Genomic DNA, 27,239 nt, shown 5'->3' with positions numbered 1-27,239 from the left:
TTAATGAGACATGAGATTTTTTTTGCAGAATTCGATGTTATACTTTTGTAGATAATGCCATGGGTAATGCATGTGCCAATTTTCGTCGCGATCGCGCGATCGACGGCCGAGATCATAAGGGGGGGGGGGGGGGGCTGAATCAGCCCCCCAGTCTTCTTAGGCGTCGAAATAGCCCAGTCTATTTAGGGTTAAAACTGACACCAGTTGGTGTTCATAGAGGACCACACCCTGAGATGTTGAAATTACACCAAAGAGATTGATACAATACTTTAAGGAGAATGAAACCTTTGGAACAAGATAGCTTGTGTGAAAACAAAAAAATCAAATAAACGGATCAACGAATGTTTGAGAAAAATCAGACAAATAATGAGAAAGTTTTGAGCATTTGAATATTACGATCACTATTGCTATGGAGATCCTCAAATTGGCAATGCAACCAAGATGTGTGATGTCACTTGTGAACAACTCTCCCCATTACTTTAGTATATATTTCACTTAAATTGCCTCTTTTATCACATCCATTAGTAGATCATGTGTTCTTTCTATAGGAGAGCATGTAACACAGAATTTAAAAGAATACATCATGGATAAAGAGTTTGTATTGATCACCACAACAAAAAGCAGAAAGAGACATTTTGAGGGTATTTTATAGTCCATCAAAGGGAAAGTTGTTCACATGTGACATCACACATCCTTGTCGCATTGCCAATGGGAGGATCTCCATAGAGCATTAGTGATTGCAATATTCGAATGCTCATAACTTTCTCATTATTTGTCCAATTTTTCTCAAACTTCTTTGCTCTTATTCTTTGATTTTTCTGTCTCGATATAAGCCTACTTATTCCAAAGGTTTCATGCCCCTTTAAGTGTGTAAAAGTAACAACCAAAGGTCTTGTAATAAATAACATCCATAGATGTTGAACTAACAACCTAGATTAAACCTAGACTGACGTGGCCATCTATGTACACCAATAAACAACATGATAGTTTTCACTGTGTAGATTTGGATATCTGTCATTATCCAAGTTGAAAGGAATGTCATTGCTTGTCTCCAATGATCAATGGCGGGGGATTCGTGCTACATCTCTCCCGAATATTACATGCTTTCACAGTGGTCCCCTGGGTGTTATACAGGTGTAACTAGGGTATGAACTGTTTTAACACCATGGCCAGTGAGCTCCCTAATGGCTTCCTGTCATTGTGTTCAAGGTGCAGGTACACCTGACACGCCAAGTAACTAGGCACCTCACCTCATCAAAAGTAAACCACTCATAAAATGAGTGCATAATTGCCAACATTGGAGGTCCATAAACAGGGACAAAGGATTACAAAAAAAATATGAAAAACAGGGGCATTACTACCTTCTCTACACAAATCTATTGGCAAAATTTTAAAAAGCATGCAGAGGTTGTAATGCTCACTTTGAAAGGTATTACAAAATGGGTGTTAGAGACATTTAACAAGTTTTAGAAACCAGGGTACAGCAGATTTGGCTTTATTCAGGCTAGACCACAACAGATTTTATGCACCATGTCACATATGTCACATATGATTATATGTAGGTTAGTATTTCAATCCTCCAGGATTAGCCAAATAAAGATAGTTTCTGCAATCAAAATGATGATGAGATGAATTCTTACTATTTGCCCATCAAACTGTCAGCCACCATACCAGGTTTCACAGTGACCGAACTCATTTCAAGCAGCCAAGTTTGCTGCAAATAACAGCTTGAATAGAGGACTATCCATCCATCCATTAACAGGAATGCAGCATAACACTTTACCTCCATGTATCTGGCCAGCAGCACCACACTTTTGCTCCATATAACATGATCCATTAGGAACTTTGCTCTGTAAAACATGGAATACAAGGAATAAAAATAGTATGGCAGTGGTGAAATCGATGCTTTCGTACACTAGAGTGTTGCTAAAGCGAGCTTAAAATACAACTGCCTGTAACATGGAAAATGGAGTTATTGGTCAGTTCTTCAGATCATTTCTTCAAGCTACATGGACTGCCTCCTAATAGCATCCTGATCAAGCAAGAAAAGTGGATGGTGGTGACTTCACATTTGACCTTTTGACCTCAAAATCAATATTATCCTAGGATCTATGCTAGTATTATACAAACCAAATTATATGAGCCTAGGTTAAGTTTAAAAAAGTCATCGCATTTACAAAAACTTCAGAAGGGTAAGATGAAAACATGTCAGTGTGACATTGACCTTTGGACCTCAAAATCATCAGGCTTCCTGGGATCCATGCTAGTATCATACACACCAATTATACGAGCCAAGGTTAAGTTACACTGAAGTTATCACATTTACAAAAACTTTAGAAGGGTAAGATGAAAATATGTCAGTATGACCTTGACCTCAAAATTAAAAGGCTTCCTGGGATCCAAGCTAGTATCATACACACCAAATTATATGAGCCTAGGTTAAGTTAAACTGAAGTTTTCTTTTCCTCCTCATTCTTCTTCTCCTTATTCTTCTCTTTCTCATTCTTCTTCTTCTTCATCATCTTTTCCTCCTCATCCTTCTTTATCTTCTCCTCCTCCCTCCCTCCCTCGCTCCCTCCCTTCCTCCCTCTTTCCTCCTCCTCCTTCTTCTCCTCCATCTTCCTCCTATTCCTTTTTTTCTTATTCTTCTCCTCCTTTTTCTTCTTCCTTTGTTAAATCTAATTGAATTACCGTATATAAGTATACAAATACCTGTATATAAAATAGATCTAGATCTAATTTCTAACTTGGATATCAGAAAATCTAGTCTTGCTTCTTGGTAAGATCAAGGCCTACCTAATGCAAATCTAGTCATCTAACTTATACTTTCCCGACCCTCGACATGTACCCCCATGGCCTAGGATCAAGGTCTACAATTTAAGTCTGGGCCTAAACTACTACGAGTATGACTGTCAGTGGACCATGACTAGATCTAGATCTACTCGCCAAATAATGGCAAGGAAGGTTTAAAAGTAAAAGTAAAAGGTGCAAAAGTAACATTTCTAAATTAATACAGATCTAGGTCTAGAACCGAAGCTTTACTTTCTAGGTTTAGATCTAAAGTCTATCGTTAGTCTACATCAAGACCCAAGTTAGATACATGAATGTTGTCGCACAGCACTGAGTCTGGTTGGACTAGATCTATACTCTTTTACAAATAGATCTAGGTGCATGAGATTATGAAATTGTGTTATTAAAATCAAATGAAATAAGATCCAGATTTTTTTTATTTTTTAGGGGGGGGGCAGACATGAGAAAAAATTTAGAGAAACCTGAAATTCAGAAAGTGAGGGCCAGAAGCGACCAATATTACTTTTTTTTTTCATTTTCTAAAGTAAATTTGAAGGATTTCATGCAATTCTCTTTTTGATGAAGGTTTTCAAATTTCAGCTCCCACCCAACCCCCTCCCCCTGCATAAGGCCATGAAAAAGATTTTTTAATATTATTGTTCTCTCTTTTCTTTCACAAACAGGTAGAGTTCAAAGAACTAGACAAGTGGAATGCCTCTGGGGGTCTCACCTGCATCATGCAATTCAATATAGCAGCAGTGCTGACTTAGAAAACTACTATAACTCGCACAAGATGTTTAGTGATACTTGGTTACTTTTATGTCCATGTTTTATGAACTAGACCAATACAATTACAGAGATATGATGGTAATTCAACAAATCCCCCCAACATGGCCAAAGTTCATTGACCTTACATGACCTTTGACCTTGATCATGTGACCTGAAACTCGCACAGGATGTTAAATGATACTTGATTACTCTTATGTCCAAGTTTCATGAGGCAGATCCATAAACTTTCAAAGTTATATTGGTAATTCAACAAGTACCCCCAATTTGGCCAAAGTTCATTGACCCTAAATGACCTTTGACCTTGATCATGTGACCTGAAACTTGCACAGGATGCTCAGTGATACTTGATTACTATCATGTCCAGGTTTCATGAATCAGATCCATAAACTTTCAAAGTTATATTGGTAATTCAACAAGTACCCCGAATTCGGCCAAAGTTCATTAACCTTTGACTTTGGTCATGTGACCTGAAATGCGCACAGGATGTTCAGTGATACTCGATTTATATTATGTCCAAGTTTCATGAATCAGATCCATAAACTTTCAACGTTATATTGGTAATTCAACAAGTACCCCCAATTTGGCCAAAGTTCATTGACCCTAAATGACCTTTGACCTTGATCATGTGACCTGAAACTTGCACAGGATGTTCAGTGATACTTGATTACTATCATGTCCAGGTTTCATGAATCAGATCCATAAACTTTCAACGTTATATTGGTAATTCAACAAGTACCCCCAATTTGGCCAAAGTTCATTGACCCTAAATGACCTTTGACCTTGGTCATGTGATGTGAAACTCATGCAGGATGTTCAGTGATACTTGATTAACCTTATGTCCAAGTTTCATGAACTAGGTCCATATATTTTTCGAAGTTATGATGACATTTCAAAAACTTAACCTTAGGTTAAGATTTTGATGTTGATTCCCCCAACATGATCTAAGTTCATTGACCCTAAATGACCTTTGACCTTGGTCATGTGACATCAAACTGAGGCAGGATGTTCAGTAATACTTGATTAACCTTATGACCACGTTTCATGAACGAGGTCCATATATACTATCTAAGTTATGCTGTCTTTTTTATGCTGTCAACACCAAATCTTAACCGTCGGTTAAGATTTGGTGTTGTAAAAGCGGCGCCTATAGTCTCACTCTGCTATGCAGGTGAGACAAAAAACAGTAGGGGAAGGCGGGGTAAGTTGAGCATTGGGGCAAGTTGAGCCACCAGCCCCAGGCCAATAATGAATGAGTCAGACATTGTGGTGGTGTCATGTATTGATGACCCATAGCATAACCCTCAACCCCACCATACTGTTTTCAACTTTGAAACAAAAAGTAGTTTTTTAGAGGGGAAAATATGAATTTCAGCCAAAAAAGTAAAAAAGAGTGTGAAATACATAAGTGCTTTATAAACACACACGTCTTTAAATATAATAAAGACATGATAACAACATTATTAGTCCAGGTATGGATATTCATTCTTGTCATAGTCTTTTATATGATGGATGCATAATAAATGTGCGGATACAAAATTATCGCACTAAGTTCGGACTGGGGTAAGTTGAGCCAAACAGCATGGGGCAAGTTGAGCCATGGTAATTCCTATGGTAATGTATCTTAAAAAACAAACAAACCATAAAAATCGATTGAAATGCTGGCTGAAAGGAGCAAATTTACATGACTGCTCTTTTCCTTTTAAAGGATGCTAGTATTTATAGAGAATTAGCAAGTGAAAAGACTTTAAACTCAAAATTGACATGCTGGTTCTCCCCTCATACATTTTGTACATAGTTTTTGTGGCTCAACTTACCCCAGAAGGTGGCTCAAACTTACCCCATATATGGGGCAAGTTGAGCCATTTGACATCGTTTTTTTCAAAGGTCAAGATGACTTTCAGTGTGGGGATAGAAAGTTATATATAGGTGGAAAATATTTCAGAAGAATTAAATTTCAAGGCAAGGTACTTATTTCGACAAGATTATTAATCATATCAATTCTATTAAACAGGCAAGAAGCAAAAACTGTCACAACTTACCCCGCCTTCCCCTACCTATGATGAAAGATGATCATTATGTTGCATGCATCATTTTGCAGATTCTCTTCCTATATAAAAGTTATAACTAACCCATACAAAACTACAGATACATTACATGCATTGAATGTTAACCATGTTTACATTAAATAAAAAGAACCTGGGCCACTAAACTGAATATACACTTCTTATATATACAGGCTCTCGAATCTAAACTAGAACCAATGCCAAAAGTTATGTACCTTAGGCAAATTTATAAAATAAGTTCATGTCCTTGATCTACCAGTATTTAAATGGCCTTTTTATTTCCTATTGTTTATAAACAAATCAATATTTATTTTTAATGTTTTTACAGTTTATAAAACTCATTTTCATTCTTTAGTGTGATATTCACATTTCATATTTGAGCATGATCGGTTCATCACGGACGGACATTTGATAGATTTTGAAAGTTTTGAAGGCTTGTAACAAGCTTGGAACAAGGTTCCTTTGTGTTTTGTAGTGAAGGGTAGGACAAAGTATGCTGAATGATGAAAAAAGTTTGTTGCCATGGTTACCTACAAACATAGGTATCCACTAAATGTGCCATATCACGGACGGACATGATAGAAATGTGGTTTTTATAATTTTTGTACATTTTTATTGTTTCTATCTAAACAGCTTAACATGGACCAATAATTGTTAATGCAACTAACACTCAGGTATGTTAGCTTCTATGTTCAGCATATTGAATTCTTAACCAATATCAAATTTCTGAGAGAATTGCAAATATTTTCCATCACGGACGGACACAAAGAAAATACATTGGAAGTACCCTGTAAGAAGTTCTTAATACTTTCTTGGGGAAACAAATGCTATTGTATTGATGATTTGTACATATCTAAACATTATTAGTTGCACAATCAAGTTGCTACAACTTTAATCAAGTTGCTGCAACTTGATTTACGATGTATAGCAACTTGTTTTCTATGCTAGACGCACAGTATAATCTAGACATATGATTGCTCTAAACACAGTTCTTGTCAAAGAATATTGTCTTTTTAAATTGTAGAATACTAGGTTCCAAATCAACAGCTAGTTGATCAATGATCATATTGATACAAGTATTTTTATGATCATGATGATTTTTAAGCATTAATTTTCCAAGAGCAAAGAGGGTTTTTTTAAGGTCAAAAATCTAAATCGAAAAGATCAACAGGTCGCTGATCCTTATGCTTGTTTGTTGGATCAACACTTTTGGGGGACTCTCTTTAAATCCATCTTTTGCACATATCAAAGTGGAGACACCCCATAATATCAACAGCCCTCATGTATTTGGAACTGACCGAATCCAAAATTGAAATTGATATATCAATCCAAATCTTATTAAAACTTTTAAACACTGCAGTGCAAGCTTTATGCATTTTCACAGTTTACCAGATATTAAACGATTTGCTTAAAATTAGCTCCATAATGGACTTCAAAAAAAGGTATTCATGTAATTTTCACAAGCCTCAAGACTGTGATGTCATGTTCTGTTAGAAGCATTGTGAATCCATAGGCTTGTACATGGAAAAATTGATTTTTATGCTAATATCAGATTATGCATTGGATTCTACTTCTTCTCCATCACTTTCTGCCAGCTTGAATTGATGAAATCTACAGCTTTGTACTTGTTCTTGCCTATTTTATTTCCTGCTTTTTTGGCGTATACATGTACATGCAGCTTTCCAACCATATCTGCATTCCAATAATGTTTAACAATTTTTCCTGACAAAAATATAGCCCCAATAACGGCCAAAGATATCACAAAAAAATGTGACGAGTTGTAGGTAGTTACTCCATTTGAGTTCTGAATAATTCTCAGAGCCACTTCTCACTGCAATTAGAAGCTAAAATCAAATTCATAATCTGCTCAGCAAAGTTTCTCATTTGCATATGAATCTTTCCAAAAGTATTTCACTCGTCCGTCTGTGATGAAATGTCAGTCCGTGATCATTTTTTGATTTATTGTATGCATAAAATGTATGGATTTTAGCTATGTTCAAATAAAATGATATACAGTGTCCAGTGAAATACTTCTACACAATTTTATTTCTGTTTCTATTCTGATAAAGAATAAAAAGCTGAATCCATAGACATTATCCTAATAAAAATGATCCCGGACGGACATTAATTTCATCACGGACGGACAGAAATGTTAACATCTACAAGGAAAGTTTACTTCCCATATTCCTATAAATTTTTCCTATTAATTTATGTTTGATGATAGATTAATTTTCAGAGTGCAAGACCATTAAAAAAATTGGAGTAACTTTGAAAACAGTAAAACTAGAGTGAATTGAATTTGAGTGAATTAACTTTGTCCGTCTGTGATGAAATTAATGTCCATCCGTGATCATTTTTGATTGAGTTTATGATATGGATAAAATGTATGGATTTCAGCTATGTTCAAATAAAATGATGTACAGTGTTTAGAGAGATACCTCTACACCTTTTTATTTTTTATTTCTATTCTGATAAAGAATAAAAAAACTTTTCAACTTTTTTTCCATCACGGACGGAAATCTCAAAATGGAAATGTTAACATCTACCAAAAAAATAACTTCTCAATAATTTTTTTCTACTATATTATGTCTGATAATAGATTAATGTTCAGAGTGCAAGAACATCCAAACCAAATAAGAGTAACTTTAAAAACAATAAAACTAGAGTGAATTTCATTTGAGTAGAAATGTCCGTCCGTGATGAGAGGTAGCAGCACCCCCATGAATAAAATGGACTATTCCGGTACTTTCGGAATCATCAATCTTCATGAAACTAAGTTTTTTGAATCCTGAGATATCAAAGATTATTTTAAAAGCAAATTTGATAGAAGTACCTAAAAAAAAATTTCACCTCAATGCGAACCCTTAACCGATCATGCTCATTTGTAGATTTCTGATTTTTTTTTATAATTCTTGTTGATATTTTGTCCAATAGGATGATGCAGTTTTACAATTTCCATGGAGGTGATTGATGATGATAAATAATTGAAGTACACCTAATAGAACAATGACTGGATCAAAAAGAGAAATACAACCTACAGCAGTTATATGAGCGAGTTATTTAGTGATTATTTTAATAATGGGGTTTTTCACAATTTTTTTAGCCAACAAATAGACCTGCCTTTGAAAAACTATTTCAATTCTTTTTTATAATTATTTTAGTGTCGTTTTTTTTCACAGATCAAATATTCTTTGCAACAAACATATCAACTTTAATTCTGATTATCATATTTTATATGTTAATTCATATTTACGAGAAATCTCTGACATTTTTTTTTTATATAGTACATGTGGTAATATTGGAGAGTGGTATGTACACTGCATGGAACAGGTTTAATTGATATGCTTTATAGAAGTACAAGTTTAAAATTAGTAGAAGTAAGATTTCCTATGTTATGTGTTGAAGAAAACTATATATGTATGATCTCTTTTTTCTTACAACATTTATGTAAATCATGACAATTTTAATTTCATTGTTTTCTGTCTCTATTTTCTCAATCTGCAGGACTGGTGTATCAGATGTTTTCATTCAAGAAATCCAACAATTCAAAATTGAAGAGTCTGACTTATACCCCTTTCAGTAACTCGCTGGCCCGGGCTAAGTCGTAAAATTTTGAGTTTATGAATGGCGCGGGCTTTTTTGGCCCGCGCCAGGCCTATTTACCTAATCACGACTTGATGTTATCTTTTCATCTTCCATTTTAAGCATGCACCTATTCTCAATTTAAACAACCAATTACATGTAATAAATGCCCAAAAGACGCAATACAAACAATGCTTCTTTTTAACCCTATCTAGGCCGGGGGCCTCGGAGGCCCCCCTCAACGAATCGCGCGATATTTTCGCCGTGCGAAATTTTTTGACCGCGCCGCTCGCAGAGTTTTTACGTTCAAGTCTTGCGCAACTTTGGAGACCAATTTTGCGTCACCCGGGTATGGGGTTCCGAAATTACGCAACATTATGTAAGTGCATGTCAGACCGAAAATTGCTCAAAAACGTGATTTCGTGTACAAAGTCAATGCAAATTGTGTTTTCAACCAAATTTCATAAATGTATGATTATTTTTAGTTTTGCCAGTCTAAATGTATTCATTTTATGCTTTTTATGATCACAGAAGACAATGAAAAAAAATGAAACAATGAAAAACAAAAGTTCAAAAAAACAATATAGTACATAAGAAAATGATTTGATATCACAATTTTTTTTCATGTACTCTTGCTTAGGACACCACAAAGAGTTTCTATACCAAAAAATAGTACATTTGGAGCTTTATTTAGGGAGTTAGAGGAATAAGTATGATTTCGCATACTAATTATGCATAAATTAGCATAATCACTTAATATTGGTTCGCATGAAATAAATTACTATACAATCTTGTAGATTATGTCCCAGGCAACCCGTGTGCCAATTTTCGGCACGATCGCGCGGTCAACGGCCGAGATCTTAGGGGGGGCCTGAGGCCCCCCCCCCGGCCATAGGAACTCCCAAAATACCCCGGCCTAGATAGGGTTAAGTGATATCGATACTTTATAGCGCGCAACGTATCGTCACTGATTTGCGCTTGCTGAATTATTCGCATCAAGAGTGCGCAACAAAATGAATACATGTCACTGCGCTGATGTGCATATTGTCTAATACATGTAATAAACCAAAGTTGACGAGGGAGCATTGTACAAAGTACATAATTCATCAGCCTTCATTAATATTAAAGTAGAAATATATTGAAAATCTTAAAAATGGAGAATCATATATCAAATTAAAGGAGAAAATAAGGAGAACACGTTTATCATTGGAGACCGATGAAACTCAATTGATAGTTTAAAGTTCTCTCTCTCTGAATGCTTCAAACACGCAGAATTACGTCCGTGAAATTGGGGATTTTTTTATGACGTCACTGTCTGTATGAGAGGCGTGATTGGCTCTCCCACGTGAAGCTCTACTTGCATGCAAAACCTGTTGCGAGGGTACGTTTTATCCACACTGTCACTGAATCCTTCGATTCTGAAATGAAAGAAAACCCAGAATTTTATTTAGATCTGGATTTTCAAATTGATGATTTTGAAGATGAAGAGAATGATGATGAAGTGAACAACAAAGTGACGTAGTTGGAGGGGAATTACGCCGATGATGATGAGTCGGACAATTCAACTTGCAACACGATCACACGCCGAACTCATGCAGCTGCTGGGATAGATTGTCACTCCTTCTGTTAGATGTAATTTTCATCTCATTAATTTGACAAAATTAAGAAACTCAGGGAATTATTTATCTATATAAAAATATAGTGACATCTTGTGTTATTTCTTAAATTACGATAAAACCTTTTTCTGAAGGAAAACGTTGAGGTAAATTAAAATAAGATGTAAAAGATCATCCCCAACATGCGCAGCTCATACATGTATATGTGATCGTAAACAATTCATCACAAACATGCCGTAGTATTGCTTGCTCGCCTTGGCTGAGAGAGTAGATCTAGATGCACGTGTTGCCCAGCTCTCATTCAGTAAGGCGAGCAAGGAAGAAATACTAGTACATGTGTTTGAGATGGTTTGTTTGCAATGACACACAAGCACGGACCTATAGGTCCATGCATACAAGCTACGCATGTTGGGGATGATCTTTTACATCTAATTTTAATTTACCTAAACGTTTTCCTGCAAAAAAGGTTTTATCGTAATTCAAAAAATAATACGAGATGTTACTATATTTTTATATAGATAAATAATTCCCCGAGTTTCGTAATTTTGTCAAATTAATGAGATAAAAATTACTTCTAACGGAACGAGTGACAATCTATCCCAGCCACATGAAGCTTATCGTCAGTGCATATCGTCTGCTGCTATTCATTGAGTTGATTTGCCTTCAGGTTCGGATTATATTAACTTGTTTTTAAGTACAGTTATATCATTATTTTCCTTCTTCACAGTCACAGAGGCTCTGTGTAGCTAGCACTTGTAGCAGCTGCATGAGTTCGGCGTGTGATCGTGTTGCAAGTTGAATTGTCCGACTCATCATCATCGGCGTAATTCCCCAAATTTATCTCCAACTACGTCATTCTGTTGTTCATTTCATCATCCTTCTATTCATCTTCAAAATCATCAATTTGAAAATCCAAATCTAGATAAATTCTGGGTTTTCTTTCATTTCGGGATCGAAGTATTCAGTGACAGTGTGGAAAAAAACGTACCCTTGCAACAGGTTTTGCATGCAAGTGGAGCTTCACGTGGGAGAGCCAATCACGTCTCTCGTACAGACAGTGACGTCATCAAATTCAAATCAATTCAGAGACCGATGCGAGGCATATTTCGGAGTGGCATTTTAGCGTTTTATAATTCGGCGATTTTCACCTTATATTATTTTCGTTATTTTTTAATGACCCACTAATTATATTATTTTTGTTATTTTTTAATGACCCACTAATTATCCCCACATCATTACCATTCCATTGATATGTATAATAAGACCACATTCATAATCAATATATCTCTCCTTTAATGAGGGCTTATTTTAGCTTCTAATGGATAAACAAAATGGTGGTAGCTTCGGGGGCCTGTTTACAACTATTGTAACTTTGTAACTTGGTTCATCAACCAATCAAATGTCAAGATTTTCATGAAACATACAATAAATTCTAGGATGAATATAGATATGATTTTTTTTTCAATGCTACCACATTTCTTGTAATAAATGCTCTGGATTATCCAAATTGTAAATAATATGTAAGTCTTTATCTAAAGGAGCCATAGTCTCAAAACTTCCCCATCATTCATTTTATATATAGATGCCTGATGAGGCAGATTTCAACTGTATAGTGGCTCCGGATCATCGTTCTGATCATAGCATCAGTCAGCAGCACAGATTCAAATTTGATACTTCAACAAATTATACCATGCACTGAAAGAAGACTCAAAGATTATACTAGACTCTGAACTCTCTGTGTCAAATAAGAAGCAGCCAAAGTAATCTAGTCACTACATTTCTGTGTCTACAGACTAACGGACCACTGAGTTTATGTCGCAACCCCCATCCCTCCCCCAACTCTCTGTCAAGGCTGAACGTTCAGGACCCACTGTTCCGATGAAAGAATTTACCTGTTACTGTCATCTTGTGACCATTCTCCACCTAACAAGATGTATGCTATGATCTGGCATGCTGGTAGCAAAGACTAAACCTTCTTCCTGTTGAGGCATCAACCCGTATAACCAGTTATCACAACCTACAACATAAAATGACACCAATAATAACATAAGAGGTATTAAAAAAGATAAAAGTTATAGAGTGCGTTCCACCAAAATTGAAACCACGATTTATAGATGATTTAAATGCCTTAATTGCATACAATAGACAAATGACCTATCATTGTAATGCTTAGGGTCTCTTTTTTCATTTGAAATAAATTAAATTATCCCTCATTCATACATAGGAGAGCAAAAACAAATGGAAAATAGGAAACCAACAAGTCACTTGGCAGGAGGTATCTGAGTTTTAAAAAGAAAATAACATTTTTAAAAAGTTCAATACATGAGCATGTATGTGCTCTTTAATTTGATACCTCAATTACAGAAAACAGTAAAAAAATAACAAAGTTCTCTTCATTTGAAATAAGGCTTGAATTCCAATAATTTCATAAACAGAAGAGGTTTTTTTACATGATAGCTTTTAAACTTTACTCGACACTCTGTTTTGTTGATGATCAGCCATGCAGAAAGTCTTTTGTTAACTATGCAATAGCTTCGGTGTGAAACCGGTGAAAACATGATATTCCATGAAATTATGAAAATACAAGCATTGTTTCGAAGAATCATAACTGTTATTTCTTGACCATTTTCTGTGAGTTAGCTATCAAATTAAAGAGCAGATATTGAACTTTTCAGGCATGTGATTTTCTCTTTGAAATTTTGATATTCCCCGCCAAATGAACTTTTGATATCCTTTCTTCAAATTGTTTTACTCACTCATGCATGAATAAAAAGTCTTGCATGTTATACCAACTGAAAGAAGACATTCTTTTTCTATGCTTTACAATGATAGGTCATTTGTCAATTCCATTTGTAATTAAGTTATGATAAATCATCGCTAAACCTCGGTTTTGTTTATTTTGAGACACACTGTACAGTATATACACAATTAGAATTATGCAATTGAGATAGTCCATGCTATCAAATAGTCACTATTTCTAATGTATAGATGCTTGAATTATTCCATATTTCAATTTTTGAAGATTGGACAATAAGGAAATTCGTTATCCTCTCCTAATAGATTAATCTATAACATTTCTCATGCTCAGGGAGGAATCAAACTTTGTCTTATTTCAAAATAAAGAAAAAAAATCAAAAGTGGGTGATGTCATCCAATCCCTCATTTGTATACCAACCAGTGCATATTATTTTTTAGAAAATAAAGCAAAAATTAACCCTAAATAGACAGGGCTATTTCAATGCCTATGAAGATTCAGCCACCCCCCCCCCTTTATGATCTTGGCCGTCAATCTCAAGATCGCAACAAAATTGGCACGCATGTTACCAATGCCATAATCTACAAAACTAAAAGATTAAATTCTCCAAAAAGCTCATTGCTAATTTATTAAGCTAATTCATGCATTGAATCAAAAACTTGCTCTCAATGATGCCCCCAAATGCTTTTTTAGTTCACAGCCTCTTTAAAAAAAGAATCATTTTAATTGGTAACAAGAAAAATATTGACAAATCTAGGAATTTTGGCTAAAAACAGGGTTGGCGATTTTTTTGATTTTTTTAAAAAAATAAAAAAAAAATCGGATTTATTTGATTTAAATCAGATTTTTTTTATTTAAATCAGATTTTTTTGATTTTTTTTGATTTTTTTAAAGTTCCTTTGAAAAAAAGGGTAATTATCCCCCCCCCCTTACTCTTACAATGACATTAATATTGATGTTATACATTTCACCCCTAATATTGTTCTTAACCACATATTTTGTAATTAAAATCCAGTAAAAATGGACAATTAAAAATAAATTTGAGGAATCATGTATCTGAACTTAATTCTATCATACATAGGCCTATGAGGGAATATTCCATAGGGAATTCCCAGTGAGTAGAGAAAATTCCCCTCTGGGATTTTTCATTCAAATATTAAAAAAAATCCAAGAGAAAAAATCCCTTATCAAAACTGCCAACAAACCCTTTGCCAATTACTAGTATTCATGTATATTGTAAGAGAAATAATTCAAATCAATGATTTTTTTTTCAATTAGTCACAGCTTTACAATAGTCAAAGAGAGACTACAACTGTATATGTTAAGGATCTTTTTGATAAAAAGCTCTTCTCTTGCTACAGATATAGATGCAAAACTCTCAGTTTTGGAGAACAATATAGGAGATAGCTTAGTCAAAGGGTGACTATACTACATTCTGTTACTGTGATTTTTTTTACATAAATCTACAATTTTTATTCCCATATCTCTACAAAAAAATCTGCTTGATCCATGAAGTATGAAAAAAAATCTACTTACTTTTAACTTAAAGGATAAAAACTGCAAAACTGCTTAAATTACAACATATGTATTACAAAAAGAAGTATTTTATTTTAAATGAGACACAGCTTACAACTGCCAATGATTGTAACTGAAGTACCTGCATCTTAACATTAAAATGCAGTGTTAAATGTTTATTCTGAGTTTTGCAAATTGTTATAGAGCTCTTTCCATTATTACATGCAGATACAAAACTTCCATTATTTGTAGCACTGAACATAAAATGGGCTGCAGTGACTTAAAAGGTTTATAAGAGAAAGCTTTTCTCAACAGTCAAATTATGACTGTACTACATTATGTTAATGTGATTTTTATAATCATGTTATTCAAAACATCAAATGTATGATAAATGTAACAATACGAAATAAGAGGCATGTTAAATATGTTGATTACATGCAGGTATCATTTTTTTATTTTACATGACAGAAGTAGTTATGTGTAGGCGAAGGATCAAAACTGGAAAACTGCCAACAAACCTTTTCTCATCAACTTTTATATATTATTTTTTTTTTACAAACTGCTCTCTGAAAAGTCTTTGGATTATGTGAAAACTTTACGTTAAGAAAGAAATTGACTTATAATAACTGACAAAGAATGTAAAATTTCAGAAGAAAAACTCGACATAATTTACAAAAAATGAGTACCTATTGACAACATACATCTGTAGTTTTTAAGGAATTACCTGATTTTATTAATTTGATTTTAATTTGTTTTAAGTAGATATGAAGACTTTGTTGATCTTTTATTGATATAAAGTTAATGCAAAGTTTTTCAGTTGACTTGAAGAATTAAAACTGCATTGAACAAATACTTTGTCCATGATTTGTACATGTTTCAATGGAAGTGATTTAAATCAATGATTTTTTAAAAAAAATCATGGTGATTTAAATCGCGATTTAAATCACGATTTAAATCAACGTGATTTAAATCCGCCAACCCTGGCTAAAAATACTATTTGCATTGGATTTGTACACGATTTCACATTTCAGAGCAATTTGGGGTCTGCATGCACTTACTACATGTTGCATAATTTTGGAACCAAAGAACCGTGTACCCGGAATCACAATTTTGATCTCAAAAGTTGTGTGAGACTTGAAAGTAAAAAGTCAGCGAGCGACGCAGTAAAAAAGATTTGGCGCAGCAGATTTGATAAAAAAAAATGTCGAGGGGGGTGGGCTGATAAAGCCCCCCTCAACATTCTTCTAAGGGTTAAGCTTTACAAAGATACCAAATCAGCGAGTACCATCAATCCTTACTTGGGGACGGGGGCGGGTGTCAGAATTTTTTTTTTTCATTTAAATCGAACAAGCCATAAATTCATAAATAAGTAATGACATAAATTGCTATAATCATTGCTATATTGTTAACTATGAATAACTGATACCATGGTAACACATTCAAAATATAGATAGTAGGACTTTGGTCGTGCACAACCAGCATTTCCATAGGCTTGTTTACATCATTTGGTCAATTTTTGTCCAAAATTTGACTGTTTTTTAGTCAACATATTAAATAACCAATTACTAGAGAATAAAAAATATCAAAGTACATGTACTTCTCAAAATTACTGAAATTTTGTCTAATTTCCATTGCTACCAATTTCTAAACAAGTGGAATGCCTCTGGCCGTCTCACCTGCATCACGTGGTTCAATATAGCAGCAGTGCTGACTTTGAATACTACTCTAACTCGCACAAGATGTTCAGTGATACATGGTTACTCTTATGTCCACTTTTTATGAACTAGACCAATAAACTTACAGAGATATGATGGTTATTCAACAAAAAAACCCAACATGGTCAAAGTTCATTGACCTTACATGACCTTTGATCTTGATCATGTGACCTGAAACTCACACAGGATGTTCAGTGATACTTGAATACTCTTATGTACAAGTTTCATGAATCAGATCCATAAACTTTCAAAGTTATGATGGTAATTCAACAGATACACCCAATTCGGCTAAAGTTCATTGACCTTTGACCTTGGTCATGTGAACTGAAACGCGCACAGGATGTTCAGAGATACTTGATTACTCTAATGTCCAAGTTAAATGTACTAGACCACTAAACTTTCAAAGTTATGATGGTAATTCAACAGATACCCCCGATTCGGCCAAAGTTCATTGACCCTAAATGACCTTTGACCTTAATCATGAGACCTGAAACTTGCACAAAATGTTCAGTGATGCTTGATTACTATTATGTCCAAGTTTCATGAATCAGATCCATAAACTTTCAAAGTTATGATGGATGGGAATTCAACAGATATCCCCAATTCGGCCAAAGTTCATTGACCCTAAATGACCTTTGACCTTGGTCATGTGACGTGAAACTCGTGCAGGATGTTCAGTGATACTTGATTAAACTTATGTCCAAGTTTCATGAACTAGGTCCATATATTTTCTCTGAATTATGATAACATTTCAAAAACTTAACCTCAGGTTAAGATTTTGATGTTGATCCCTCCAACATGGTCTAAGTTCATTGACCCTAAATGACCTTTGACCATGGTCATGTGACATGAAACTCTAATAGGATGTTCAGTAATACTTGATTAACCTTATGGCCAATTTTTATTAACTAGGTCCATATACTTTCTAAGTTATGACGTCATTTCAAAAACTTAACCTCAGGTTTAGATTTGATGTTGAGGCCGCCGTCGCCGTCGAAAAAGCGGCGCCTATAGTCTCACTCTGCTTCGCAGGTGAGACAAAAACTATAGCGTTTTTGAACATTTATAAAATGAGTCATATGATGACATACCTCCACTTCATAATGCACAGTCATCAGTTAAATGCTTAATGTTGATAACAAACAATCAATATTTTGCAACACTCTTATATCATAAATAATATAGTAAGAAAATCATCATTACCAGCTACAAAGTTTGATCCCCTTTTGGAGCGTCTGTAGATGGGTAGTTTCCATGACGACATAATAGACTGTGTCTGGGTGTATATAATGTGAAGATTCTGTGGATCTAAGCTGAGCGTGAAGACACGCCCCATGCTAACCAAGAAGGAAGTGCCAAGTTGATAGGTAGGGGCTAATTCTGGTGGACTTATCAACCTAATGAAAATAAAAAGAGTATTTAATTTCATTTATTTAGTTTTTTATTCATACAGGGTGGCCCTATCATTAGTCTTGTTCTGTTTGCTAGGGAGTCCTGTAAACAAATTTGTAATATAACATGTAAACCAATAAATACATCAAAATAACTAACAAAATAACAACTAGATTTTAATTTGTCATGTGGACGAATTAGGTCTCGCCATCATTATCACTTTCACCATGTTCATGCAGATCAATATGATCATCATAATGACAACTGAATGTTCATTACTGATAGAATACTTGTGAAAGACGGAGGTGATAAATCACTGTGAAAAAGGTCTCTTTAATAAATGACAATACATGTGATACGCAAAAAAGTAATTAGAATCTATTTTATCTTGCTAAATTTTAACGTTATGCCTTTTAATTGTCATAAAGGATCATGTACGAGGTGGTAAAAAGAAGAAAAAAAACTTGTTCACCCCAGGACCCGAACCTGGGACCCCAAGAACGCTAGTCAAGTGCATTATCCATTCAGCCACGAAATTCCCCATAGAGATTACATGTTCCATAGAGATCATGTAAGCAAATTTGAGAATTACAAATCAAATTTGCAAGCGAAAAAACGGGCATGATCCCGGCATCTGATAAAAAAATGGAGTGCACATTTTCGAAAGCTTAGAATCTCAGCTACAACATAAAAGCTCAGGGAAAACTGACTAGAAAAAATGGAGAAATGGCCTAAGAAGTAGAGGAGCGTAGAATCTAGTTTTGAGAAAAAGCCATGTCCCACATAGGTTACACGCAAAATACATGTGATATGAACAAAAGTAATTATAATCTGTTGGGTCATTCCATAAAGGTCGGACGTACATTCGGACACATTTAAGAGCTGTATCTCCTTTGATTTGATAGCAGTGTTTTATTTTTTTAGGATATCATAACTTGTAACCTAGGTTATCATAACACCATGACAGGACCAGGCTGCAATATGAAGAATAGAAAATATGGGCAAAAATGTGAGGGGTCGGACGTACATCAGACGAAAGCAGGTTTTGTGCTTTTAGAGTTCATGTCAAAATCTCTGTGATTTTTGTGATGCAGGTACTAGGATTCTAATATGAGCTGTTAGCTAAAGGATGAATCTTAAAAGAAATGAAGTGCAGAAATTGATAGGCATCGCCTTGTTTTAGTTACAGGCTGATCTACATGTATTTGGGGTCGGACGTACACGTTGAAGGGGTCACGTACATTGTGCAAAATATTTGCACACTGTACGTCCGACCCCCTTTGAAGATCAGTTGCACAAAACATAGACATTCTAAACTGGATTTTTTTTAAATATACATACTGTTTGGTTAGTTGTCTTTCACATAATATGGACTTAACAAATGAATCTGATGCTGGTCAAGAGTTATGCTTGATTAAATTTGACATGCATTCAGACAGTGTACGTCCGACCCCCATACTGATTTTCTTACAGTCAAGCAACCTGCTCCTCATATCTATTACAAATGATTCAGTGGGTTTAAAACTGTTTCCATTTTGATATTTGGAGTGGGCTATAAATGGGTGATTTTTGGTTTTACTGTGGGAACAGTTTTTTTGTGTTCCTTTTACCTTATCTCAACATAAAATGACATTATTTTTTTTCACGGGTCCGAGAAAAAAGTGTGCCGAGCCAAAATTCAAAATTGCCGCCAAAACCCCCCAAAATCACAGTTTTGGCTACAACTTCTTTATTTAATGGTGTTTTTCTCTGGTTTTGGTGTCTATTCATATGTTTTAGGGGGCAGGCAATTTGATTTTCCTATAATAAGCACTTTTAAACCATTATTTGTAGAGTTAAAAGGTAATTATACTTAAATTTTCCGATTTTTATAGCCTTTTTTCAGCCAAATGTAGGTTTTATCATCCTGGAGTTCTTGGATATTAGATGGTACGAGGTCAACAATACCAAGCAGCTTCATAGAGCTATATTGCTTTTATTCCTCTACTATTGGTTTTACGGATATTTGTCAAATATTTCTTATTAAATAAAAAATGTTAATTATCCATAGGGGCAATACAGTATACAATGTACTGTTACTGTACATACATGTACTACAATGCATATTTCCATGCATTGACCACCATGACATATGACAAGGCCTGTATATAAACTATAGTGTCATAGAAATAATCTCTTAAGGTTTAAAATTAGATTGTGAATTTGATTGCTTGTCAGCTGATGTACATGATGAAACCAGCAACGTAAGTTGCACATAAAATATCACATATCATATACGTACATCACATATCTACATGTAGCCATATCTTCTTCATTTGGAGGCTTTTTTTACCCGGTTGTGGTGTCTAACTGGCCTATGTTTATGGGGTCAGGTGACGTTGATAATCATGGTAACGTTGATCAACAGCCAATCAGAACCAAGGATTCCATGTGAGTTACTATTAAGTTAACATAATGGTAAATTTTTATGCAACGGGGCCCAGAAAAGCTACAGTGTACTGTATAAGCTGTAATTTTCGCGGGGGTTTTATTTTCGCGGATCGCCGATCGGCCGCGAATTTAACAACACGCGAAAATATTGACACATTTCTTAGTCAGTGTCAATGCCCCCAACAGCAAAGATTTGCTATTGAAAACATCCTGCGTAATGAGAAAATGGAGATATGCACCTCTATATGTACATAAATAAGGCTTAGAAAGTATAGTTAGTGATTGAAAAAGTTAGCTAGAATTTCACTTTTTTTAATTTCTCAAACAAAATCAGGGCCTGCCCTAAACTATTTTCTAACATTATTTTATCAATATTTATACACTCAGTGTAATATTAAAATTATTTTCCATGAAACAATTTTATTTTATTGTCATCTGATTGACTCTATACACACGTATTGGTAGCTATTTGCATACTCATTAATATTCATAAGTCACATGACCAGAATTTTGGAGGTGAACATTCTGTTCACTAAATTCCACAATTTTGCACTTTTTGCCAACTTTTTGAAAAATGAATCGAACAAAACACTAATTCCAAAGATTGCTTAACCCTATAGATCCTGTGGCATGATGAATTTTTAGATTTAAAGGTTAAAAAGTGAAATTTAAGCCACCTTTTTCCACAATTTGTAACTGTTTTTACAGGGACATATTTATGTACAAAAGACGTTTGAGCATGGTAACTGAGGAGTGTAGATTTGCACATGAATTGCACTAGTTTTGCTTCTTTGAAATGCTGTGGAAATGTTTTGTACATCTTCCGATCGCGAATTTAACAACCCGCGAAAATGTCGGGACCCCGCGATTCGCGAAAAATTCTGTACGCGAAAATAACAGCTTTTACAGTAAATGCCATGAGGTGGGGTTAATTACCTTTATCCGCCCCCCTGAATTATCATATTTGACAAAACATGTCCTCAGTTTCTGAGACAAAACATATCTTCAATTTCTGAAACATCTAATTCTAAACCTAAGAGCTCATTTCTACATGTATAACACTATCATGACTATAGTTTATACATGCTTTGTCACGGTGGCCAATGCATTTATACAGTGCATTATGTACAGTACATTGTATACTGTATAGCCCCTATGGATAATTAACTTTTTTTTTTATTTAAGATATATTTCACAAAGATCCGTAAAACCCATAGAAGAGTAATAAAAGCGATATAGCTCTATGAAGCTGCTTGCTATTGTTGACCTCGTACCATCTGATATCCAAGAACCCCAAGACAATAAAATCTACTTTTTGGCTGAAAAAAGGCTATAAAAATTGAAAAATTTAGGTATAATTACCTTTTCACTCTACAAATAAAGGTTTAAAAGTACTAATTATAGGAAAAACAAATTGCCTGCCCCCAAATACATATGAATAGACACCAAAACTAAAAAAAAGACCACCAAATAAAGAAGTTGTGGCCAAAACTGTGATTTTGCTTGGTTTTGGCGGCCATTTTGGATTTTGGCCCGGCACACTTTTTTCTCGGACCCAAGACAAAAAATATTGTCATTTCATGTTGAGATACATTACAAGGAATAAAAAAAAACTGTTCCCATATTGAAATTACAAAAAAAGTATTTTTGACCCATGTATAGCCCACTCCTATTGATATCTACATTTTTAGATCACATCAATAATGAAACAACACGCCTTTTCACACAATGCAGGATATTTTTTACTGTTAAACTTCAAGTGAAATGTATCTTTATTAATGGTTTGCAAAAGACATGACAAAGAATTTCTTCAACATTAAAGAACTTGTCGTGTTACAAACTTTGTTTAAAGGTGGGTTATGAACCATGAGTCTTCCCTGATGTTGCAATCAATAAAACATGCAATATGACCTTTTGACCCCTAGATGACCTTTGATCTCTCCATCCTTAAGAACACGTGTAATTTTTCCCACTGATCGTTTTGTTCCAAGTTTGGGCAAAATTAATGCAGAAATATGTCATTTGACATTTTTACACCTAGATGACCTTTGACCTCTCCATCCTCTTTAACAAATATATGGTACTACACCCACTGATAATTCATTCGAAGTTTGAATACATTTGAATACAATACACATAAAAAACTACCGTTATTGAAAGTTAACTTTTGACCCCTAGAAAACTTGAACAGTTGACCTTGAAATAACAAAATGAGCAAAAGTAACATTTTGACCCCTAAATAACCTTAAAAATTATCATCTTCATCAACAAAAAAAATGTATTACCCACTGATTTTGTGTTTTAAGTTTGAACAATATTGATGCTAACAAAAAAATTGATAAACAAAATCTGTTAAACAAGTGGAATGCCTCTGGCCGTCTCACCTGCATCACGCGGTTCAATATAGCAGCAGTGCTGACTTTGAATACTACTCTAACTCGCACAAGATGTTCAGTGATACATGGTTACTCTTATGTCCACTTTTTATGAACTAGACCAATAAACTTACAGAGATATGATGGTTATTCAACAAAAAAACCCAACATGGCCAAAGTTCATTGGCCTTACATGACCTTTGACCTTGATCATGTGACTTGAAACTCGCACAGGATGTTCAGTGATACTTGATTACTCTTATGTACAAGTTTCATGAATCAGATCCATAAACTTTCAAAGTTATGATGGTAATTCAACAGATACACCCAATTCGGCCAAAGTTCATTGACCTTTGACCTTGGTCATGTGACCTGAAACGTGCACAGGATGTTCAGTGATACTTGATTACTCTAATGTCCAAGTTAAATGAACTAGACCAATAAACTTTCAAAGTTATGATGGTAATTCAACAGATACCCTCGATTCGGCCAAAGTTCATTGACCCTAAATGACCTTTGACCCTAATCATGAGACCTGAAACTTGCACAAAATTTTCAGTGATGCTTGATTAATATTATGTCCAAGTTTCATGAATCAGATCCATAAACTTTCAAAGTTATGATGGGAATTCAACAGATATCCCCAATTCGGCCAAAGTTCATTGACCCTACATGACCTTTGACCTTGGTCATGTGACGTGAAACTCATGCAGGATGTTCAGTGATACTTGATTAACCTTATGTCCAAGTTTCATGAACTAGGTCCATATATTTTCTAAGTTATGATGACATTTCAAAAACTTAACCACAGGTTAAGATTTCGATGTTGATTCCTCCAACATGGTCTAAGTTCATTGACCCTAAATGACCTTTGACCTTGGTCATGTGACATGAAACTCTAATAGGATGTTCAGTAATACTTGATTAACCTTATGGCCAAGTTTCATGAACTAGGTCCATATACTTTCTAAGTTATGATGTCATTTCAAAAACTTAACCTCAGGTTAAGATTTGATGTTGACGCCGCCGCCGCCGCCGCCGCCGTCGGAAAAGCGGCGCCTATAGTCTCACTTTGCTTCGCAGGTGAGACAAAAATGACTGAATGGCCTCTCATCTTTTGACCCCTAGATGACCTTTGACCTCATCAACACACACATGGTATCAACCAAGGATCATTTTTACCAAGTTTGAACAAGGTTGATCTAGAAATAAAGAAATGAGAACAAGTCAAAATTAAATGAACAACCCTTCACATTTTCATAACTTACACCCCTATAGGCAAAAGTAGAAAAGTCTAGACAGCCACGTATCATTATAGCAAATGGGCAGATCTATTTCCCATAGAGGGGCAATTGCTGTACCTGAGATTGAGGGAAGGGGCAATTTCTTCTTTTACATGGAACTCTTTTGTTTATTACACTTCTCATGTATTTGTAGGTTTTTAATTTTGATTTTCTTTTTTAATTTCCTGCAGGCTATTATTCAGTCATAATTACCACTAAATTCATTAAGTTATGTGATAATTTGAGAAGAAGGAAGGCAGTTTCCGTTGAAAATGCACACAAAACACAAATAAATCACCATTTCTTGAAGATGATATCATCATATAAAAATCTACATATTGTCAAAAATGTGTGGTATTCTTTGTGAAACTGGTCTCAAAACTTGTGCAAGAGTTCAAAGAAAAAAACACTAAAACTATACAGCGATATCAAGGTGTGTTAAAGAACTATCATGCAAACTGTTAAAGATGGAAGGTGAATTTTGCCCCCAGTATTTGTTGGGTAAAGAAAATACAAAAAAAGGTCATTTTAAACTAGGTTGAAATTGAAATTTGTATTCAATTTTGAAAGATTGATATGAGTAAGAGGTGTTATTTCATTAAACTTTTGCAAAAAAAATCTAAGCAGTGAAACATAACTTCATAATAAAAAAGTGATAGGGGTCGGACGTACAAAAAAGTTGTACGTCCGACCCCCACTTAACTTGAAATCCTGGACTAGTGGTGAGCTACCTTCTGGTGTATATATTAAACAAACCAGGCTTGCTTTGCATCTGACTTTTGGAAAATTTATCTGCTTTTGTTTTGCTTGTAAGAAAAAAAGTGTATGTGAAAAGGGGTCGGACGTACATTTGAAAGTGCCTGCTTTTAATATATTTGGTTTTAAAAATATAAGAAAAAAAGAAAAAAAACCTAACTTATTTTTTAGAAACCTGACATAATAACAACTTGGACAACATCCAACTTTGATTATTTCAAAGCTTATAAAAGGTTTAAACTTTGTTGCAAACTTGACCTTTTGAAATAAGTAAAATTCTATTTTGTTGCTATGGTGACTTCAATGCCTTGCCAAAATGAAACAATACATTGTTTGAAATTATTTCTTTCGGATTTATACATTTCAGTGTCTTAGCTTTCAAGTGATACCTAATTTGTTCTGTTTGTAGGATTTTGAAATTTTGACCAAAAGGTTTACCTTTTTATGGAACTGCCCCGTTTTATCTTGCTAAATTTTAACTTTTATACCTTTTGTCATAGGGCAGGTCCAAGCTATTGTCCCCTCTGAAGCCAAAATTAAATCTTTGCTTAAATCTAACATATGGTATGTCATTTTGAAGCTTATACTCTGAAGTTTTTTGCCCTATATTTTTTTTCTTCTGGAAACGTTAAGTTAATGAATGCCAAGGTCATGATTCCAAGAAATCATTAATTAGCGTGACGTACGGGACATCACATTTTTTATCTGCAGATAATGCAAAGAATATATTTGAAAATATTTCTGTGGGGACTTGTAGTACTAAGTTCATACAAACATTTGAGAAAAAAATAATATTGAAAATTAATTATGAAGTTAATTATGTGGTGTCCAACAGGCAGTGTCCCGTACGTCACCATTTAGCATATGTTTTTTAGGTTCTAATTAAGAAAAAGTTGAACAGTTTTCTTCACATTTTGGAGAGTTCTAATTTATATTACAATACATCCAAAAATTAAAGTGAATTTACTGAATTAATTTCCTGTTTAATTATATCAGCTAATGAATCTTTGTGACGTACGGGACAAATGTGTGACGTACGGGACACATCATACATTATACATAGGATTTCTATGTAATTCTAATTAGGGTTATTTTTTAATCAGGAGCAAAGATAATGTAAATTGAAATAAATGATATTATATCAGTGGTTGAATATTGGTAAAAGGCTGATAATAAAGTTACTATTTGTAATAAATAACATTAATTATTATTAATTAGTTAATTCATTAATTGAATCTTTCATAATTATAAGGTCATAAAGTTTTTTTTTGTGTTTTGTTTAATCATATACTATAATAGAAATATATATAAATCATGATAATCCATGTAAAACTTACTTACTTTGGTTTACATCTAGTGAATTATAAATTTTGATGAACTTTCACTTTCCCCATTCGTTTAACACATGGGATTATTTGCAAGACCTCTTTCATAATATTTATAAGGTCGTAAAGTGTTTGCTGTGTTTTGTTTCAGTGTATGCTATTAAGGAAATACATAAATCAATCATGATAATCCATGTAAAACTTAACTTACTTTGGTTTGCATCAATTTAATTAAAAATTTTGATGAAATTTTACTTTCCCCATTCGTCTTACACATGGACAAATGTCCCGTACAATGTACATGTACGTCACATGTCCCGTACGTCACAGCGCGGTTGTTTATTTTTTGACCTATTACATAATAACACCAATGAGTTCTATAATTTCATTCATGGCTATTGAAACTTGATAAGATACAAGATGAAAACATGATGAGAGATTTCCAGCTTATTCCATTTCACAGAGTTTTAATGACAAACTTTTTTTCAAAAAAATCAGCTTATGTCTGGTCCCGTACGTCACAGTGCATATTGATTAAAATATTACATCGTTAATGGAATTGTAGATCACTAATTTTTTTTTATGAATAAAGAGGGCACGACTGACCTTCCAAAATCCATAAAAGATTCTCTGTTGTGCATTTATTTCTTATGTTACACAACTTTAAAGTCTCTAAATGTCCCGTACGTCACAAGTCAAATAGCTTGGACCTGCCCCATAAAGGATCATGTACGAGTTGGTAAAAAGAAAAAAAAAGAAAAAAAAAAAAAAAAAGACTCGAAACTTGGACCCCAAGGACAGGCGCGGATCCAGGATTTCGTAGGGAGGGGGGCCCAAATTCGACCTGATTTTG

The 27,239-nt window shown here is 34.4% G+C and overlaps 1 long non-coding RNA gene across 1 annotated transcript; it reads right to left on the bottom strand.

Moving 5' to 3' along the window:
* Window positions 1-1,817: 1,817 nt before the first annotated feature.
* Window positions 1,818-18,249, bottom strand: LOC121415459. The gene is made up of 3 exons (XR_005970010.1): window positions 18,029-18,249; window positions 12,733-12,857; window positions 1,818-1,850 (listed from the first exon to the last, which is right to left on the bottom strand). It is a non-coding gene; the product is annotated as an uncharacterized LOC121415459 (long non-coding RNA).
* Window positions 18,250-27,239: the final 8,990 nt, after the last annotated feature.

The sequence above is a fragment of the Lytechinus variegatus genome, chromosome 1, assembly GCF_018143015.1.
Source record: "Lytechinus variegatus isolate NC3 chromosome 1, Lvar_3.0, whole genome shotgun sequence".
In the NCBI taxonomy this organism is placed as follows: Eukaryota; Metazoa; Echinodermata; class Echinoidea; order Temnopleuroida; family Toxopneustidae; genus Lytechinus; species Lytechinus variegatus.
This window is presented reverse-complemented; position numbering and strand designations above follow the sequence as displayed.